Here is a 15,830-nt window from a genome sequence, read left to right as displayed (position 1 = left end):
AAGAAACCACTCAGTGTATCATACCTCAAAAGAAGATGTCAACACGTTAAACTCAATCAAACTACTTACACGTGGAATTTGGGTGTTCTGGAAGGAAAGCCACGATATCTGTGGATCATTTTTAAAAAGCCAGATGGTGATACTGCGACTGATAAGAATAATGCATTGAGTGATAATGCTAAGGTGAAACAACTTCGCGTTTCTCTAGATGGAACATTTTACCCACGAGATAGATTGGAAATTAATTGGGAAAAAATGATTTTGCTGAAGCATACAAGTCTTACCAAAAGGTGTGTGAAAGTAATGGAAATAAAGAACCTATTTTGGATATGACAGCATTTAAAAGTTTGTATACAATCTATGCGTTTGACCTGAGCGCTCAAAAGGAAACTATAAAGTCTAATCGAGTGGATACTTCCCTATACATTGAAAGAGGAGAGAGTGAAGAAGTTGATACATATTGTTTGCTTTTGGAAGAAACAGAATTGCAGATTAATACAGATAATGGTGTGATGATTAGTCTCACATAATTTTTTGTTAAATAAATGAGTGGCAAAGTACCAACTGGGGTATATGTTAATCAAATCAATCTTCATAAACTATCATCTTGTGTTCAAAATCAAAAGCCTTGTACGATTAACGTTAATACAATTCAGAGAAAAGGAGCAGTAAGAATTGATGTTTTTCTCACAAGAGAACAGGTTAAAATCTTGAATGACACTGGCTCACTTAAAATTAAAATGACAAAACCAATGTTGAAAAAATATTCAATAAGAGAGACGAGTGGAGGATTTCTCCCATTTCTAATTCCTTTATTTGCTGGTTTAAGTGCGGTTGGAGCATTGACGGGTGGTATTTCAACAGCGGTGAAAACTGCCAACGAAAGGAAGGCTCAACTCCAGGCTCAAAAAGAATTGGAAAGACATAACAAAGAGTTGGAGAAAAATTAACTAAAAGTAAAATTAACTAAAAGGGGTAATGGATTATATCTTTCTAATAAATAAATGGGCATTGATGAGTGGTTGAAAGAATTTGGAAAGAATACAACATCAAATTTACAACTTGTCAAATATTGTAAGAAATTAAAAATTCATAATGTGGTTATTTGTATGAGAGATGAATTAACAAATGTGCCAAAACATACAAAGAATATTATTATGAACTTAGAAGATAATAATGGGAACGGTTCTCATTGGGTTTGTATTTTTAATAGTCAAGACAAATATTATTTTGATAGTTTTGGTCTTCCGCCACCTGTTGAAGTCATAAAATTCTTACAGAATGGTGTTTATCAAACATTTCAAGTCCAAGAATTAAAATCCAAGTGTTGTGGTCAATTATGCCTATATGTGTTATTTCAACTCAACAAAAATAAAAAAATTTATGATATTATTTTTAATCTAATATAAATGACTTATGTTGGTAAAGATGGTTCTATCTTTGGTGTATCTCAAGAACTGGATATTGATTTATCAAATTATTACACAAAGGCACAGGCTGAACGACATAAATATAATATAACCAAAAATATTAACATGAAAAATGCTTATAAATTAAAAAATTATCCAATCCCAACTGAAGCGAATGACTTGGTGAGATTAAGTGATTTATCACAATATATATACTTAAATAAAACGGCTGTGTATTCCAAAGATACAGAAGTGTTGATATTATCTCCAGGTCATACAGAATTCACAGTTCGAATTAAAATAAATTTTTATAAAGAAGGGCGTATCGTTTGTATGAGAATAGAACAATGGGGGTATGATATGAATGATTTAGGGTATAATTGGTCATTTAAAATTAACCTCGAAGACCTGGAACAATTAAATCAGTCTCGTAAGGAAGAATATTATCCACTTGGTATCGAGAATGAGTTTTGTGGGGCTACGATTAGTAAACAACAAATAAAAGAATTTAATAAGGGTAAATATAATAATGGTTTTGCCCTTGTTTATCTCATGAAAACAGAAAAAACAGGATTATATATAATAAGTAAGGAAATACAAAATGATTTAACTATGGGAAGATGGGGAGGTGTTTCGTGCCATAATATTATTCTAACATATATTTCTAATACATAAATGACAGCAAGAAGGCTTCAAGAAAATTATCATTTCTGTGTTCAAGCATACCTTCAAGAAAAGGGTATTCGGTATTTTAATAAATAAGTTCTACAACATAAGAATGAGGTATTTTCAATAAAAGATTGGCATTATGCTGATGTTGATAAACCGACAACTTTAGATTTAATTAGAATGTTAAATAATGAAAAAATTATAAAGTTAAGAAAAGGTAAGGCTCTTTTAGAAATTCAAAAGAAATTTTATTGGTTTCCTGTTGTAAAAAAAATTATTTTGGATACAGGAATAACAAGAAATCCTGATGAATATATGTATAATATTCTATGGGGTGTAAGCGATTCAAGGATAGTAAGGGATGAGGAAGGAGTTGAAGAAGAGAGGGAAGAGGAGGAAAAGGAGAAGAGAGAGAAGGAGGAGAGGGAGAAGAAAGAGAAGGAGGAAAGAGAGAAGAGAGAGAGAGGGATGAAAGGGAGAAGAGAGAGAGGGAGGAAAGAGAGAAGAGAGAGAGGGAGGAGAGGGAGGAAAGAGAGTGAATGAATAAATATCAAAATATGGAAACCAGTGAGATTCAAAAAAGAATAGGGGTATTACAGAAAATAACTCAACCCACCGAGGAGGAAAACAAAGAATTGATAAGTCTATTTACAATACTTTCGACAAGACTATTGACATCGAGAAGACATGTATTTTAATTCAAGTTTTTCATTTTTATTTTTTTTCTTAAATAAATGGGGGAGAGAGTGAAGGCATTTCTCAGGATTCTTTATGTTTTAAAAATTAAGATTCAAATGTGCATGTTGGAAACTAAAAAGGTTTTTGCACTCTGCAGGAATTTTTCTCATAAATAAATGAGTTATTGTCTCAAATGTAAAAAGAAAACTAATACTAAAAATATTTCATATATTAAAAGTAAAAATAACAGGGTTATACAAAAAGGTATATGTTCGGTGTGTGGTTCAAAAAAAAATCAATTTATCTCCCAACACAAACTAGGAGGAGATATACAAAAGTTTTTATCAGGAAGTAAATTTACAACTACTGGAATACCAGGGGAATTACATCTTCCAGGGTATTCTTTCTGTGGTCCAGGCACAAACTTGGATAAAAGATTAGATGAGGCAGACAATCCTAAATCCTGGAGTAAGCCTATCAATAGAGTTGATGAAGTGTGCATGAGACACGATATTGATTATGGGAATACCACAACGTTGGAAGAAAAGCATGAAGCCGATAGAGAAATGTTGTATAATTTGTCTCTGATACAAAATCCAACCTTGAGAGAAAAAGTTGATCGGTTCATTGTGAAGAAGATGATCAGTGCTAAATTGAAACTTGGACTTGGAAATTCAAAAAACTTGTAAGCTCGAATGATGTCATTAAGATTGAAGAGCAATTAGCTGATGAATTACATAAACCAATATTCACAAAGTTTCAGAGAAGGAAAGTTTATTCCAAGGAAGTAGATTATATCTGGTCTGCTGATTTGATTGAACTCAATAATGATAAGTGGTACAAGTATGCTTTAACCGTTATTGATTTGAGGAGTAGATATGTGTGGGTTGTCCCTTTAAAAAACAAAACAGGTAATACTCTTATGTTAGCTTTTCAACAGATATTTAATAAAAGTAAGAGAAAACCTAAAAAATTGTGGACTGATGAGGGTAGAGAGTTTTATAACAAGATATTTATGAATTTTCTAAAAAATAACAGCATTACATTATACAGTACCTTTAATGAAGGGAAGGCAGTTGTTGTTGAACATTTTAATCGTACCTTAAAAGAGAGACTATATAAAAAATTCACACAACTCGGTTCACAACAATGGTCATCTTTTATTCAGGATATTGTGGATAAGTATAATGACACGATTCACACGGCAACAAATATGAAACCATCAGAAACATTTACAAAATTAAAATATGAAAAAGAGATTAATGTCAGAAAACCTAAGTTCAAAGTTGGTGATATCGTAAGAATATATAGGTGGAAATCTCATTTTGAAAAAGGTTATACGAAAAGATGGACCAACGAGCTTTTTAAAATTGTTGATGTAATAGATACGGTTCCTTGGACTTATAAGATATATGATTTGGAAGGGGAAGAGATTTTAGGTTCATTTTATTCACAGGAATTACAAAAGACAAAGATAAATTGAAATTTTTTGACTCCGCCCCTTTTTGGCTCCACCCACACAAGCCCCCGCCCACACAAGCCCCGCCCACACAAACCCCACACAAACCCCACCACACACCCCGGCACAAGCTCCAATAAATTGAAATTTTTGACTCCGCCCCTTTTTGACTCCGCCCACACACGCCCCTCCCACCGAAGCCCCGCCCACACAAACCCCACACAAACCCCACACAAGCTCCACACAACCTCCACACAAAAACTCCACACAAAAGCTCCACACACACAAACCCCACACAAGCTCCACCCATATTCATCATATTCACATAATTAGTGATTAGTTAATTAGTTCCCCACACACACAACATGTTTATTTAATTAAAAAATTATCCACCCATCCACACAAGCTCCACTCATCCACCCATCCCCCCATCTCTCCACCCATCCATTTATCCACACAAACCTCATCCACATAAGCCTCATCCACATTCACCCCTCCCACACAAGCTCCACCCACATAAACCCCTGCCCATATAAACCCTGCCCACATAAACCCCTCCCACATAAGCCCTGCCTACACAAGCTCCACACAAAAACTCCACACACATAAACCCATCCCACACAAGCACCACCCACATAAATCCCCTCCCACACAAGCCCCACGCACACAAGCCCCACCCACACACACCCCACCCACACAAGCCCCCACCGAAGCCCCGCCCACACAAGCCCCGCCCACACAAGCCCCACCCCCCGTCCCCCTGTGCGCCCCCACCTTTGACCCACCACCTCCCTCATCCCACCCCCACCCTTCCCCACACACACACATGGGGAGGGGAGGGATGGGATGAGGGGTGATGGGTCATTGGGGGAGCGCACCTTCCCCCCTCCCCCCAACCCCCCCCTCCTCTACATCTCTTTTATTCTTTTCTTGTAATTCAGAATCAAGTAATTGTAAACAAAACAAATATCATTTATTAATATTGAAAATATTAAATATTCATTTGCGAGAATGTACAATCTTTCCCAGCAATCTTCTTCAGATGTCTTGTGATTTCGAAACTCAGACACCATATTCTGTTTTGAAACAAAAAGTGGATAATAATTAGGTTCTATAAAGATAATTACATGGTAATATGAATAAGCCTCGTTGACCACTGAATTAACACACCAGGAGCCTGTCATCCTTTCAAGGTCAATAAAATGAATTCCAGTGTACTGACAAAACCACGTCCAAACTAATGATGCAACCAACATAAGGCGACATTCTAAAGAGAGAGTGATATTAATAATAATTCAGAAATATCTACCTCCAGAAAATCATGTGTTGTACGAGTGATATTAATAATAATTCAGAAATATTTACCTCCAGAAAATCATGTGTTGTACAAGATTGCTTCAACAGCTGATGTTGTGCGATAGTGCTGAAAAAAAAAAAAAATAAGTCAAGGGTATAGATGAAGAGACAGACAGGGAAAGCAACACACACACACACACACGCACACACACACACATACACACACACATAGACACACACACACGTGCCTCACCATTGGTTTAATTCATTCGAGATCAGAGACCAGTCATTATAAATCATTGGCCTCTTCAATAAGAGCAGAGAGAGGTAGGTAGAAAGACAGACAGATAGAGAGGCACACACACGTGTCTCACCATTGGTTTAATTCCTTCGAGATGAGAGGACGTGATAAGACTTCATGCCACTCATTGTAAATGTCTTTCAATTCTCTTCTAAAATCATTGATCTCTTCAATAAGAGTATTAATTTCATGAACCACGTCGTGATATGTAAACTCAATTTCTTCCAATGCCCTGTCAGGGAAAAAAAAATATATATATATATATATATATATATATATATATATATATATATATATATATATATATATATATATATATCAGAATTATCATGATTTAATTAATAATCATTTGCTTCATCGTTCAAAGAGAAAAGCATACACAAACTTACCAACTCTGTAGTGGGCTGTTGGCTTCATCGGAAGAAATATCGTCCATGCCTCAGTTGTAAAAATGAAAATCCCGTCTGGCAGAAACTTTGTCTGGCGAACCGCTTATAAAGCAACGATGAGGAGATTGCTTAATCATTGGGTGTGGGCACAGGAAATGACAAGCTTCTCTTAATGATCTCATCTGGCCACCGCCCGAGTTGCAAATCATTTTTGGACATAAACCACGCCATAAAAGTTTTGATTCAAATGTTTTCAGTTCGTGTTCTGAGATAAAATATAAACACGAGACCTTGTCTCACAGAATAGTTCCTATTTTTTCACAGCATGACAGTCCAAAACCACTTCCTCATTCACACAGCACGGCCGTGTCAAAAACACTTCCTCATTTTCACGGCATGAACTGAAAACATTTGAAACAAAACTTTTTGCTGGCATGGTTTATGTACAAAAATGATTTGCAACTCGGGCGGTGGCCAGATGAGATCATTAAGAGAAGTTTATCATTTCGTAATGGCACAAAAGGGGTATCTTAAAAAATATAAAGATTCAAATGTTTTGTTTTTCAATATTTTAGATGGGGATTATTGTGCAAAGAAAATTAAACTATTGAAGGAATTTGAGAATGAACAAATGTTTATAGGTTCAATGAGTGAGCTAAACAATATGCATTGGTTATTTGATAAAGAGTGCCCCGAGGCTTAGACGTTTCAGATATTTCTTTCGAATCACCTTTAACAAATCTTTATCTTGTTGTATGGGTTATTTGATAAAGAGTGTCCCGGGGCTTAGGCGTTTCAGATATTTCTTTAGAATCACCTTTAACAAATCTTTATCTTGTTGTATGGGCTATTTGAATAGAGAGCGCCTAGGTTAAAAGGGGAAATAAAAAAAATGGCCATTTTTACAGCCATTTTTCCCTGCTGTGCAGGGGTTTGGCTTTTTCTTGAGGCAATGTTTTATGGCCGGATGCCCTTCCTGACACCAACCCTGGTCGCCTCTTACGACACACAGGGATATGGTACACCTATTCTAACCGGGGCATACACCGGGACCAGTACACTGGCACTCATTTCGCCGACCTCGGAAGGATGGCAGGCTGAGTCAACCCCCTGGTGTTAATTCAGCAGCCAACGGGATTTGAACTCAGGACCCTGGGATCCCAAGCCGCCACCCTAACCACTAAGCCAACACCAGGCTCCAGGTTAAAAGGGGAGACAAATAAATATACCTTGGGCTAAAAAGGGGATTTATTTTTTAGGGGAAAAAAAAGAAAAATTTCATGGCTGAAAATCCCCCATTCATTTACATGGGGAAAAGTGAGCCAGAACCAGTATTCTTACCCTACTAGTGTGGATGCAATGGAATTAGATGATCATGTTTAAGCATGTATTAATTAGAAGGGCACTCGGAACAGCGCATACCTCTGCAACATCATGCCTGATCCAGGAGAACATATCAGGCCCAATACATTTTTGAAATATCATGCTTTATAATCGCTTTTGGCCATGTCTCTCAATGGTGAAGAATCCATTTAAAAATAAAAATTAAATAATTCTCATATCCAGATCCGGACTTGGATCTTCACCAAAATCGAAACATTTCTTCCTCATCACACACCCAATGTGTCCACCGAGTTTCATCCGAATCCGTACACAACTTTTTGAGATGTCGTGAAATATATCATTTTTGGTCAGATCCATCAATGGTGAAGAATCACTTTTAAAAATTCCAGTAGTCGGATCTGAATCCAGATCTTCACCAAAATCTAATCAGTTCATCTTTGTCAGAGAACGAACCTGCCAACCAAATTTAATCTGGATCCGTCCACAACTTTTTGAGATATCTTGCACACAGTCAGACAGACAGACAGACAGACAAACAGACAGAGAGGGGTGAAAACATAACCTCCTTCACATTCAGTGACAGAGGTAACGAGCTTTTTGAAAAGGGAAATTATGAAAGATGAGACTAAATGAAAATAGAAAACAATAAAGGATTACAATCACTGCATGGATGTTTTCAGTGGCACAGCACTTAATGAGAAGTTGACAGTATGATAAAAGAAATGAAGAGCAGGGAAAGTAATGGCAAACCACCCAGTATCAGCCTTGCCAAGTAGCCAAGGACCTGCCTTCTGGGAGAGTATACAATCAATCAATTAATCAGCTCAAGCTTTCACTCTTTATTTTTCACTCTGTTGTTATCTTCTCAAATTCTCGACTTCCGTGATGGTATGAAATTTTGGCATGGACGGCATGCCCCCATTTCTATTTTCACTTTTTTCTTCTGCATTTCAAATTTTTCCATTCCATCTGTCAATACAGATGTGTTTATTCTACTTTTACAGTCTGTCTACCGCTAATCAGGAAATCAATATGAACCTTTACTCGGGCACTACACTTCATTTTGCTTCGGTTTCTGTGATATGTTTTAAGGTTAAATCAATTCTGCTTAATTGTATATGGTTATTCTGACATGTTGGATGAACAAAAAAAAGCATAAGTAATATAAATCTTCGTTTTGCGTGCACAGCGAGCCTGGTGTTGGCTTAGTGGTTAGGGTGGCTGGCTTGGGATTCTAAGGTCCTGAGTTCAAGCCCCGTTGGCTGCTGAATTAACACCAGGGGGTTGACTCAGCCTGTCATCCTTCCGAGGTCGGCGAAATGAGTACCAGTGTACTGGTCCTGGTGTATGCCCCGGTTAGAATAGGTGTACCATATCCCTGTGTGTCGAAAGAGGCGACCAGGGTTGGCATCAGGAAGGGCATCCGGCTATAAAAACATTGCCTCAAGAAAAGCTAACCCCTGCACAGCAGGGAAAAATGGCTGTAAAAACGGCTAATAAGTTTCGCGTGCACAGAAAGACAGCTTGATTAGAAAACGAACACATTCCGCTTCATGTGAAATTGGCACAGGTTCGGTGCGCCGCACTCGGTGGATACAAAATGGCTTCCAACTGAAAACTGTCGCGACTCCTTGCATTTCGGCACTCTATTGGAAATACCCACACCCACACACCTCGACAACACTCTGCAACATTTGGATAAACACCCCCCAACACTCTACCCACCCCCCACAACCCTCAAGTGTTACACCCATTAAAGAAAACGCTTGTTTCTTTAAAAGCTTTTGAAATGCTTATCTTCCCTTTTTTGACATCAGCAATCCACGTGTTCTACATCATGATCTTTTATTCCTCCTCTTCTTCTTCAGCAATGCTATATTTTGCAAACATATCTCACGGAAACGCTGGTTCTGTCATCCATCCTCTGGTTGCTACAGCTCAACCTTTCTCCGTACCTTGAACAAAAATTTCATCCACACATGCTACAATGTTTATCTCAGAAAGTTAAATGTGGGAATCTTGGGAAATTGTTTGCATAGGTTGTCTGCACATAACAATCCAATATCATTCACCATATTTTGCAGTGTCAAACCCCTCCATGTCAGTGCCCTTTCAAACATTGACTACAAGCCCACATCCTTCCACATGTCTCCCTCTTCAATATCCCTCTCACCCCATCCTCATCTACCCACTCATCCTGCCCCTCTCAGGTTAACCCTCATCTCACCCCTCCAACATTCCACACATTCCACCTCCTCCCACCCGCACCTTCTCAGCCGACCACCCCCCCCCCTCACCCAACCCAGTCCTTCACCCGCCAAGCCTCCCAACACCATCTCACCTGTCCCTCAAACATCTGAGGCCTCCGCTCCATCCTGACAGACCTCTCAATCCAGGCTGAAGCTTGCAGCCAAGACATTATCTGTTTAACAGAATCCTTTCTCCCATAGGATGTCCCTCACACTCTCCATGCCTATATGAAGGGTAAACAAACTACTTCCCACATGCGGACAACTTAAATGTGCTGTTAAACATGGCAAACTTTGGAATTTAATGATTCAGAAGAAAAAAAAAAACATTGACTTTGTATAATCGAGAATATAAACGTTTTTGCCAACAAAAAATTGTTCCAAAAGAGATTCCATAAGTTACAGAAAAAAAAAAAACATTAATGGTTGAACATCAACGTATTTCTTGACATTCTCAGATGTACAAAATAGTGACCTACCAGACTTAGGTGTTAATCCATCATCTGGATTGTAGAGTTTGCAGACATCACTGAAACTGATTCCCCGGAAACCAGGAACGTTTTCCAGCTGCACATTTTGGAATCCAATAAACTTTTCACAGAAACTGGAAAGTTCCCGAATAACATTCTCTAAGTTGACGAACAGACTTCCCAACAGAGAAGACCCTGCAAGCTGGACAACCTGTAGCTTCAAAAAAGATTTCACAAATTTACAGAAGTCAGCATACATTGCAAATTTCAATTTATCTTTGGCGAGAGAGAGGAGCTCTGTTCGCAATGAATCTGAGTCTGTACAAGCTCGAAGAACCTTCCGATTCTCAATTCCAAGTACACTGATCACTGCTTGGGCCGTTTCTGCTCTCAGACCTTGTGATTGGAGCCATTCCAAGAAGTTGTCCATTTCACCAATGACCTGGCAAGGACACAATGCTTATGTTAATAAAGGAAAGGATATACATGTTATTTTCTTCACTCTGTATTTTATCCAATCAATACCGGGTTTTGAAGCCAGTTTGCTCACCCCACGTGGGCTGATAGGATAGCCTTGAGGTAGGCATACTTGCCCACGAGTTGTTTAGCTAGCTTGGGTTTGAATCCCGACTTGGCTATAAACTGTCACCGTGGTGTTTCACAGATAGGGAAAGGGATCAATGTGTGTGCCGTCCTTCAGATGAACGTTCAATTGGGCATCCCCTCACACAGTATTTGGTGGACATTAGAGATCCCACGGCATCTTTCACAAAGAGGAGGTGCGTGCTATCACTGGCACGCTGGCAAATCCCAAAGTTCTTCTCTAATTTACTGGAAGCACTACATCAGTGGCACAGCAACACTCACAGCAATAATGCAACCAGGAGACACTACAAACAAAATGGAAGAACCAAAAATGTACAAGAAAAAGAGCAATCAGATTGCAGACCCTCGCCAGAACTTGTATTGTGTCGTGTGTTGTGTGGTGATGGTGTAGTTTTGTGTGGTGTTTTTGTACTGGTGTGTTATGTAATTAATGACAGACATAATTAGAACTGCCACTTTATAACTGCTGGCAGTGATGACCGGGTACCAAGAGGTCTCGCTTTGATGCAACCCTGCTTTGATCGGACACCTGATCCTGACCCATGATGTTTAATATTAATCAACTGAATTTAGAATGGGATGAAAATAAATTCAATTCAATTCAAATGGAAGACCAAATAGGTACAGCCCAGCACTGGAGAAATCAGAAGGAACCCAAACAAGCAAAAATAAAAAGATGAAGTCATCAGGAGGAACCTGGATAGGATTCACATTTCAGCTGCTACTCCTCTTCCATCAAACCAATCTAGGAACAGCCAAGTGAGCCTTATTTTAAAAAAATTAGAATAACTAGTGCGGGCCGTAGGTGCGTGCCCGTAGGTGTGTGCCCGTAGGTGTGGGCCCGTATGTGCGTGCCCATAGGTGCGTGGCCGTACGTGCAAAAAAAAAAGAAAAAAAAGGAACAATTGTGACGTCATTCGTGATGTTATAGCACCATGTCCTGTCATTGGTTGGCAAATAAATGGCCGTAACTTAGGAACTGCTTGTCCGATTAATATCAAACCTTGAAAAGGCACATCCGCGTGTCCCCCACAATATTCCTGGCAAGTTTCAATTAGATAGGACCAGTGGTTGTGGAGAAACGGCGGTCGCAGACACACACACACACACACACACACACACACACACACACACACACACACACACACACACACACACAGATTGCTGGAATTATAGACAGATGAACAAAAAAACAAAAAACCCAACATCCAAAAAATTAAATAATTCTGCCTCCCAGACCATGTGTCCGATCAAGTTGAAATTTTAAACCTATATTCCCATAACTTCGAGATCACAATTGTGAAGTTTCACATCGATTGATTCAGCAGTTCCAGAGAAAGCATTTAATATTTTCTTCAATCCAATATGGCAGCCAAACCATGTGACATCAAATATTCCTTTAAAACCTTGTATACCCACGTCTTGGGGAACATTTATTTGAAGTTTCCCCTCGATCTGTCCAGCTGTTCTGGAGAAGATGATTTTTTATGTTCCAGGGAAGATACAATATGGTTGCCAAACCATGTGACCTATGATGTCATATGTGTGAACCTATTATTCCTCATTGATAGGCAGTCATGTGTGTGAAGTTTCAACACAATCTGTTAAGCCATTTCAAAGAAGAAGATTTTTGAAGGTTTAAAAACAAACAAACAAAAAAACAATCTGGCTGCCAAATGACGCTACCGATGATGGCATCAAAGAATATTTGTGGACCATTTTATCCCAAGAATGACCCTCAAAGATTTTCATCCTGAACGGATGTAGCGTTCTACATATGCAATTATGACATCATAACGAAGGCACTGATGACGTCATTGAAAAGAATAATAAAATAAAATAAAATCACTCATTCCCCATGAGAAGGACTTTCCTATTATATGGGCCAAGTTTCAATTTTTTCATTGGTGTGGTTTCAGAGATTGAGGTTCAAAGTTTTTCTGTTTTTCCAACATGGCTTCCACACCACGTGACATTCGATGTAATAATTACCATTAACACATCCCATGTGAGTAGTCGCACCAATGGTGAAAATGTCATCGCAATCCGATAAGCGGTTGTGGATAAAAACACGAAAGTTCTCTGCGGACAAACAAAGAAAAATACAGACAGACAGACAAGAAGAAGTCGTCGTGCTGAGCACGATATTTGCAAAATCCATAAAACAAATTTGACCTCAAAAATAATTGGTGGTTGAATTCAGTGGCCTGGAGTATAAATCCTCTTCAAATTTCAAGTCAAATGGATGAAAATTAAGGATTTTAGAAAACCCACCTTAGTTGTTGACCTTGGGCATATATTGACCTTTTGGTCGAAGTTGACCTTAAGAAGAATTTATTGTTTGAATTAATTGGCATGAAAGATAAATCCTCTTCAAATTTCAAGTCAATGAGATGAAAACAAAGGAATTTAGAAATCCCACCGAAGTTGTTGACCTTTTGACCTCAACAACAACAGGCTTCTTCCTCAGGACAAACTCTACCATGTGATGAAGTTTCATGAAGTTCGGTTTAAAATTGTGACTTGTAGATGACAAACAAACAGACAGACAGAGAGAATAAGAAAATCGACTGACTAATACACTTGAAAAATCTTCAATCTTGCAAGGAATGAAAACGAAGTACTCCCTGACTCCCTCCCTTCAGCGCCCGGACAAACAAACAAACAATAAAAAAATGAAATTGCTCGTTGAGCAAGGAATTGCCGGAATAACTTTGTCATATCTCCATGATCTCTGAAAAAAACAAAAACCTGGAAATCAATTTGGTTCGTATAAGTCGATATTGCTACTGTTCATAGCACTAAATTTGGTCATGATCATAACTTGGGAGTCAATCGGACTTGAAATGGCGTTTTTAATCACAATTTGAAATTTTTGACCCGATCCCCCTGACATTCGACCCCCGACCGCTAAGAATGGTGTTTATGTGACACCAATGAGACATATGGTTGGATGCAGAATTGGAAGATGCACATTTTGGATTTGGTTAGAAGTCGATACGACCATCTTAGCGGACGTTATTGCGAAAATAAGAATTTCGGTTTTTTGGTGACCTTGACCTTTGACCTAGATTCACCAAAATCGACAAGTGTCTAAGTTGGACCATGGCTGACGTCTGTACACAGTTTGATCATGATCGCTGAAACGGTGTGGCTGCTACAGGGTAAACAAACACACAAATAAACAGACAAGCCGGAAGGCGACATGGGTGGTCGCTAGACTATTGCATACTAGTCATACAGTTTTTGACGGATCGGGCTGAAAACGTTTGACAAAGAGGTTGATTATAGTGCGTATAAAAGCGTGGAAGCCGATTTTTGATTTTCGAAAAAAAAATTTTTTTCTGATTTTTTCAAAAATTTCAAAGTCCCGTTGCTAGGCAACGGTGGCGTCCACAGCAACGGTGCTCAAAAGCAAACAACTATATCGTGCTATGAACCTACCTGTCATGTTTCATCAAAATCGGTTTACTCCATTGGCCTCCAGAGCTATCCATTACATACAAACAAACAGACAGACATACAGACAGATGGAAAACCTGAGAATAAGGGTACTCCAGCGACCACCCAACAGATATACAGACACACAGAATGACACAAACAACCAACCAACATAATTGCTGAAATCCGAAGGATTCCAGCAATTAACAAACAAACAATAAAACAAACAAACGGAGTTTAAACGAAGCCCTCCCTCCCTTCAGCGCCCGGCGATGACGTCATGCATGGCCTGTGTGTGGAAGTGGGAAGGAGCGGTTTACAATGGTTCCTCGTACCCTTGTTACACGTCGTCATTTCGAGATCAAATGAGATGTACAAGTGAATGATAAAAGGTTTCTGATCGTTTTGTAGTTAAAAGGAAGAATGAGGTTTCATCGTCGTTGTAAGTTTAGTCATGATCCGATATAAAACAATGGAGTGAATAAAACAAAGGGAGTGAAAAACACCTCGTCATACAATCAACAATCAAATCCCTCAACAAACATTGAATAAAAACTCCTTTAACTTACCTTCATCGACGTCATCAAGGAACAGAAAATTATTTATTTAATATTTAAATATCTTTCTCAGAATTAAATAAGAATTCCGAAAATGTTTCTTCCGATCAGTTAATTCCGGCCCGACCACAATGAGCACGTTGTTGTTGCTGACCAAGGGTCACAGGAAGATCAACCCGGAAGTCCTTCATCGTACTTCCGCTAAAAACACGTGATTCTTCTTCCTCCTCGTAATCACTTTAATTGTCCTTTCAATCACTGATCTGCTCATTGGTGTCACGTGACCACTACTGAAGCGACAGATCGGCCATTTTACCACTCCCATTCAATATTCATGGTGCACGAGTGATACCTCTTTAGGATTACCTTTCGTTCTGTTACTGTTCAATCATTCACTGACGAGATGGTTGGAGGGACAAACAATCCCTTCCATTGACCTCGTGAATGAGTGAACGTGAGAACACTTTCCTTCATGCCGCAACTCGCCTCTCGTGCGTTCCGTCGTCCTCCTCTGATCTGATCATTCTTTGAAACACCCAAACAGAATACTTAACTCGTCACGGACACGAACTTGGTGTCCTTTACCCCTTTACCTGCTGTCATTTCGATGAATCTTTACCACAACCTTCAGCACCCGTGATGCAGCAAAGTTTGTTCACGAAATTAAAAACTAATCAGTGTTGGCGGCGTCTGTTGGGGGGTTTGGGGGCGTCTGCTGGGGGTTTGGGGGCGTCTGTTGGGGGTTTGGGGAGGTCTGCTGGGGGTTTGCGGGTGTCTGTTGGGGGTTTGGGGGCATCTGTTGGGGGTTGGGGCGTCTGTTGGGGGTTTGGGGGCATCTGTTGGGGTTTTTGGAGGCGTCTGCTGGGGTTTGGGGGCATCTGTTGGGGGTTTGGAGGTGCCTGCTGGGAGTTTGGGGGCATCTGCGGGGGTTTCGGGGTGTCTGCTAGGGGTTTGGGGGCATC

The 15,830-nt window shown here is 39.3% G+C and overlaps 1 long non-coding RNA gene and 1 pseudogene across 2 annotated transcripts in view; both read right to left on the bottom strand.

Moving 5' to 3' along the window:
- LOC147028954 (uncharacterized) overlaps positions 1 to 15,016 on the bottom strand; it is a 65,890-nt pseudogene extending 50,874 nt beyond the window's left edge. Inside the window, exons 1-3 of the transcript XR_015057781.1 lie at positions 14,881 to 15,016; positions 12,863 to 12,952; positions 10,274 to 10,706 (exon numbers count right to left, since the gene is read on the bottom strand). The product of XR_015057781.1 is annotated as an uncharacterized LOC147028954 (transcript). The remainder of the gene's footprint in view (positions 1 to 10,273; positions 10,707 to 12,862; positions 12,953 to 14,880) is intronic.
- On the bottom strand, positions 5,125 to 6,564 carry LOC147028955 (uncharacterized). The gene is made up of 4 exons (XR_015057782.1): positions 6,202 to 6,564; positions 5,886 to 6,044; positions 5,581 to 5,638; positions 5,125 to 5,291 (listed from the first exon to the last, which is right to left on the bottom strand). It is a non-coding gene; the product is annotated as an uncharacterized LOC147028955 (long non-coding RNA).
- Positions 15,017 to 15,830: the final 814 nt, after the last annotated feature.

Source organism: Eptatretus burgeri, chromosome 4, assembly GCF_056783735.1.
Source record: "Eptatretus burgeri isolate ZD-2024b chromosome 4, Ebu_testis_v1, whole genome shotgun sequence".
NCBI classification, from domain to species: Eukaryota; Metazoa; Chordata; class Myxini; order Myxiniformes; family Myxinidae; genus Eptatretus; species Eptatretus burgeri.
This window is presented reverse-complemented; position numbering and strand designations above follow the sequence as displayed.